The sequence below is a fragment of the Hipposideros armiger genome, unplaced genomic scaffold (assembly GCF_001890085.2).
Source record: "Hipposideros armiger isolate ML-2016 unplaced genomic scaffold, ASM189008v1 scaffold_655, whole genome shotgun sequence".
NCBI lineage: Eukaryota > Metazoa > Chordata > Mammalia > Chiroptera > Hipposideridae > Hipposideros > Hipposideros armiger.
The window spans coordinates 384,033-390,420 of record NW_017732005.1 but is presented as its reverse complement, the minus strand read 5'-3'; the positions used below and the strand labels follow the sequence as shown (position 1 = coordinate 390,420).

Here is a 6,388-nt window from a genome sequence, read left to right as displayed (position 1 = left end):
CAGAGGGGGGACCCCCGTGATTTGGAAAGTGTTGTAGAGCTTGCAGAGAGGAGAGAGGTTAAGAAAAAAACCTCATACAATGGTGTTTGAACTGGGGTCACTCCCAGCTGCCCATAGATAAATATGACCCTAAACAGCCTGTCAAAGGCTTTGCAAACTGAGCTAGGGCCAACCACAGCCCAGGTCCTAGACTGGCCACTGGGTGGCACCCACACAGGACAGATCTGAATAGCACTGAAAAGACTAAAAACTTCATTGATTGGGACTCCCCACAAAAGGCAGGTAGGAACTTGAGACCCTAACTGGGTCAATTAGCTGCTAACAAAAAAAGAAAAAAAGGAAGAAAAAAAAATTAACATTCCCCATAATATTTAACCAATGCCTGGAGCCTCATAACATATTATTCAAAATGTCCAGAATTCAATCCAAAATAACTCAGTATGTGGAGAACCAGGAAAATCTCAACATCCCGATATGGAAAAGCCAGTTAACAGATGTCAATCCTGAAATGACACAGATGTTGGAATGACATAGAATTTCAAGTAGCTACGGTGACCATAGGAATAAATGGAAAGAGGTAGAGAAATGGAGACAGACTGTAAAATAGATGACAGATATAAATAGATAATTAGAAAAAGAAATGTAATAGAGATAGGCAGATAGACGTAGAGAGACAGGAATATAGAGGCAGATATTGAGGGACAGATTAGAGAGATGTAGAGAGACAGGAATAGAGATAAGGAGAGAGTGAGACAGAGGAGAGATAAAGAGAAATAGAGGAGAAGGAGACAGAGCTGGACAGGGAGACACAGAGAGGAAAACATAGAGGGATGGATAGCAGCAGGAAACAGAGAAAAAGACAGCGCTGTGGACATAGAGATGGAGAGGCCATCTTTGATTTCTCCTCCTCCCACCCTTGAAATCTAGATTTGATTTTATCTCCTTAAACAGTGGTTCTCAAACTGTGGTTGTGGACATAGTAAGGTGACCGGTTCATCCCGACTTGCTGGGGACTTTTCTGGTTTTAGCAGTGAAAGTCCCCCGGCCCTGTGAATCCCCTTGAGTCCTGGGCAAGCCCAGATGTTGGTGACCCTACTGGCCTCTCCTCCGAAACTTCTCATCTCTCTGGGTGGGGGTATTCTTATCTACAGAGCTCTTATTACCTCTTTTAAGGCATCAATGCTTTTTATTTTTTGGTGACAGCTTTACTGAGATAACTCACACACCATAAAATTCACCTTTAATGTGGCTTTTAATATATTCACAGAGCTGTGCAACCGTCACCACTGTCTAACCTTAGAACACTTTATCACCCAAACAAGAAGTCCCATACCCTTTGGCACTTACCCCGTCTGCCTCTTCCCGCAGCCCCTGGCAACCACTAATCTACTTTCTCTCTCTGTGGATTCGCTTATTCTGGATACTTCATAGAAACAAAATCGTATAGTATGTGGTCTTTGTGACTGGCTTCTTTCAATTAACATATTTTCAAGGTTCTTCCTTGTAGCAAGTATTGGTCCTTCGTTCCTTTTTATTGCTGAATAATATCCTACTATATGTATGTACCACACACTGTATCCATTCGTCAGTTTGCAGACATTTGTTTTTTTTCTACTTTTTGGTTATTATGAATAATGCTGCTGTGGATATTTACCTACACGTTTTTGTATGGCTGTATTTATTTCATTTCTCTTGGGAAATACATAGGAGTAGAAACATTCTGCTTTAAAAAAACTTTATGACCTTGTCTACACCTTCCTAACAGATTGTAAGCAATTGAAGACAAACATTCATCTTTTTGTCCTGGGAGGTACTTAGAAAAACATCAAAAACCTTTGTTGATTTAAATTCATCATAGTTTGCATTTCTCATGTTAAAATATGTCAGTGTCTAACCTTGACACTAACTGCAGGTGTAGCATTCTAGCTTGATTTTTATGTACTGGCCACTGCACTAACCTCCCGACATCTGTCCCCACTTGGAGGCCTGGGCCCTGCATGGCAGGCGCTCCACCCTGCTGGAGCTGCTATAGCCTTGGTTTTAAGGTCCCCGTATCAATTGCCAATCCTAAGTGTTCCCTGGGGCTGACCTTTCTCCTGCCTCTTACCCCATAGCCATATTCTGTGATTTCTACTTCTAGACTTTTCCCCCCATTTCATGTTTTTTTTTTGCTTTCCAGAGCCCCAATGTGAAACTGGGACTGTCTTTAAATTTGAAATTTTAAATATTATAATTGGAAGCACTTGGGAGGTAAAGAAGACTATAGATATAATTGATCATCAATAGTCCTCATTTTTTTTTTATCATAGCTGGAAGACATTCTAAAGGGGTCATTTATTTCCAGTCCTTGTCATTGTTTAGAACTGATCTGAGAATTATGCTTTGTGGATGAATCCTGAACCACATCCCGTGAAGGGTTTACAGCTTTCAGGACAGAAGCACAGGGCCTGTGGCCCAAAGCATTAACAATATGGGGTTCTGTGGGGCCCAGTGGGAAGATGGGTGCAAAGGGCTGGGGTCCCTTTCCTCAACCCAAGTAATGGGAGTATCCCCAAAGGAACGCCAATAGTGGGGTTTAAAATCCTTCAATCTAACTATGTCTGGAAAATCCCTGATGCACAGTGAATGAAGAGGTGAGTTAATTCTGGTTGATTCAGGCTGCTAAAAATACTCTCTCTGAAATGATCCAATAAACTGTGTTAAAAGGATTTAAATCATCCCTGATTTTGTTACTTCTCTGTGTCATATTGCAAGTGGACTCTGGACTTCCTGTTACCAATTAATTCCTTACATCCCCCTTCACTCAATTCTACCACCCGAAGTATAATTTCCTTCCTTCTCAGTGAAGAACTATGGTTAATCCCTGTAATTATGCTGCAAATGCTTAGGCTCCTATCAGCTTTTCTGCTTCTCAGAAAAGTGTTGTGCAGTGGTCTCAACAGGTTGGCTTGCCTTGCAGGGAACATTTGGCAAGGTCTGCAGACATTTTTGGCTATCACAACAGGGGAGGGGGATGCTAGTGACATCTAGTGGGTAGAGCCCAAGGATGCTGTTAAATGAATATCCTACAGTGCACAGAACAGCCCCCACCCCCATAACAAGTATTCAGCCCCAAATATCACTAGTGCAGAGCATGAGAAACCCTGCAGGTGGCTTCAGTGCCCTTAGTAAGGGCCTTGTCACCCCACCTTCATAAGTTGCTCAGTTCTAGTCTTACTCCCTGTTTTCTGTTTCACATTTTAGCTGATCTAAGCCCCAAAGTAGATGAGTGTTACAGTAAGTCTGGCAACTTTTAGAAGTTCTGTTATCTGAAATCAACTACCCAGGCATTATAAAGCCCAGCTACACACATACAGCACAATTTCAGGCATTGTGGTAATCTCATCCATACCTTCCTTCATCAAGTTGTCCATTTAATTGGTGCCTCTTTTCCGGTTGGTTTACCAGAGCTGACATTTGCAAAGCCTCACAGGGGCTACATGAAATTATTTTCTTGCTAAATTCATGGGTGAGTTTAAGTGAAGTAATTGGGATGAGTAAATATAATATTACCCCTTCTTTGGATAAAGAACATGTAAATGTATTTACAAAAGGGCTGGGTGCACTTTGGTCATTGTTTAACGAATGACACTAGATGACGCAGGTCTTAAAGTGTATGAATAAACAGTTGCAATAAAATTCTTACAATTAAATTAAAATGTTGCAATAAATAGTAAAATATATGAAACTGACAGTAACTAACTTATGGTATTGCTAATTGATTTTAATTTACTAACCACTAACATCACTTCATCTGCCCTCACTTGAGGCTGTGCTCAGGCCAACATCTTACCAGAGTTTTCTCATTTTTGTCAAAACAATTTGGATGGCACAGATGAAGACATGAAGGAGGGGGCATGTAGTGTCACATTGCCCAGATTCTAGTCCCACTGGTGCAAACGTTTGAACAACAGCCCCGCCAAAGGAAAGGCATTCCTTCCAGGCCTGTTCTGCTGCTGTTCCTTTCTTCTACCAATTGAGCAGCAATACCTAACACAGGGGATAACTACAAAACATACATCTATATCAGTCCTTAATTCTTTTTCTAGCACACTTCAAATGGGTTATTTTATACATCGAAAAATGTCAGTTCTCATAGAAATCCTATGTTTAACTTTCCCTTATTTGTGTAACACATTTCTTTCCTGTTACATCAGGAATCATTACACATTTTAGCTGTGTTGATTATATTGCATTACAGTAAAGAATGCAGAACTTGAAGCTATAAAGCTTACTTTTCTTTGAATTATAGACATCATGTTTTCCTTAAAACTTAGTATTTACACATACCTAGGATAGTAACAAAAATATTTTGACAATGTGGAAGCTTTTGAAGCTTCCTTCAAGGAACAGAAAAGATCAAGTCATTGGCTGCATCCCACTATGCACTAAGCTTCCACTTTTCCCTTTGGACACTGTATTATGTATACACATCTGTGTATGTTATCTGATTATTGATTATTCTATAAAAGTAATTATTATATTCTATGCTTTGATATATTATGCACTCTGCTGGTTCCCCACGTACTCAACAAATTCTGAGCTTACTGATACCTTCACTTAATTAAAAAATGCCAACTTGCCTGTGAGATGGAAGGTGAGGCTTACCTGGATTTGAGAGTCTGCTGAGAGGTGCAGGCAGCCGACAGGGCATGTAAAGGCACACCTGAAAGTGAGAGTCAATTTAAGTAGAAAATGTTTTCCCTGAGGCACCTAAGGGTAGGAAAAAAAAGATGAGAAGTATTCTAAAACCTGCCAAAAAAGGTGATTTGGGAAGTTACTTAGGTTTTGACTCACACACACACACACACACACACACACACACACACACACACACCCTATATACAGAGGGAAAGAGGGCTCAATTTGATAGCAAATGTTCATGTATGGGCCGAACTTCTGAAAGCAATGGCTATGAGGAGTTGAGATCAGGACTACAGCAACAAACTGCAGCATTCCTACCAAGTTCATAACTAAGTTCTTGGGTTCCTTGTAGCTGCTCCAACAGTGAGCTATTAGGAGGCAGCCTAGTGAAGGATCAAAGCTTACACTGTGCTCCCAAAAGCAATGGAGACGCAACACCCTCATAGGGAATAAATTGTTTGAGGGAGATGCTCTAAGTTCACTTGGGTGCAAAGTATGAACACTGTACTTACTACTTGGAATAACAGTGCTTTATTACGTAAACTCTCAACCTGGGAAGGAGTGGTTGATAAAAGCAGACCCTTCCATTATTCACTAACTTGTGGAGTCTTTCGCTCGAGCATCCAGCTTTGCCTTCAGAACCAAGGCTCTGGTGGTGTACAGAAAGGAACCTGTGTCCGCTGGAGCTTACTGAGAAAGAGTCAGACAGTCTGTGGAATATTCTGGCTCCTTGAATTTGAGTAGTAAACGTATCTTCTAAAAATCCAACATTAAGACAAAATTAACTAAACTGTTTCGCTGATTTATATTGGCATCTATCAAAAAGAAGACCATAACTCATCCTGAACAAAAATAAAGAAATTAAAAATTCAGGAGGCTAGACTGTGGCCGGGCCATGGGCTTTGGAGCCCTCACCTGTAACTGCTGCCCACGACACAACGTGTGTTCATCCTCGGGGTGGAAAAGGTCCGTTTTTCAGAATTCACTCAGCCTTGAAAAACTTCCCTCCATGTTTTTCCATTACCCAGATACTTTGGTAGTGCGTGTTCTTATATAGAAATTCTAGAAATGATACTAAGTACTTCCTAGATTGGGGTGATAGGCTTTGTTGCTCCATTATTTAATTGAATTTGAATATATCAGTAAGTCACCAAGAAAGCAATGTTATTTATATTTTCATATACCAAAAAGATGAAGCAAAAAAAATATTCTCTTTCTACCTTCCCTTTAAACGCTGGTCTTTCCTCTGGGGTTTGGCACCTGAGCGTCTCTTTTCTCTTCCTCTGTGTATTCCTCAGGCAACTCATTCAGATGGTTGAATGGCTTAAGCCAGTTCTTTCTCTGCTTCTAACCCCACCTGTTTCCTGAGCTTTGATTCCACGTTTCCAGCTGCCTATTGACATCTCTATCCGGATGACTCACCAGCACCTCAAACATACAATGTTCACAGTTGTTCAAACCTGTCCACCTTCCTCATTTCCACTCATTTGTTCAAGTCAGGGACCTCAGCTATGCTTAATTTCTCTCTCTCCTTTTCATTCCTGAGACATAGAATCAAGAGCTCTGAGCCTGGCCTCCCTAAACGACCGATGAGGTCCAGGGACAATGGGGGAAGTGGCCTTAGCTATTCCTTCCGCTGCTTCCCCTAAATTTTCTGTTTTTCCCCTCAGCACAGACACGCCTGGTGATGGGTGCAGTATTAGTG

At 41.1% G+C, this 6,388-nt stretch overlaps 1 protein-coding gene across 1 annotated transcript in view; it reads right to left on the bottom strand.

Moving 5' to 3' along the window:
- Window positions 1–4,682, bottom strand: part of LAMB4 (laminin subunit beta 4) — a 116,868-nt gene extending 112,186 nt beyond the window's left edge. Inside the window, exon 1 of the mRNA XM_019626046.1 lies at window positions 4,648–4,682. The gene's annotated coding sequence lies outside the window, so the exon portion shown is untranslated. The remainder of the gene's footprint in view (window positions 1–4,647) is intronic.
- Between the last annotated feature and the right edge of the window lie 1,706 nt (window positions 4,683–6,388).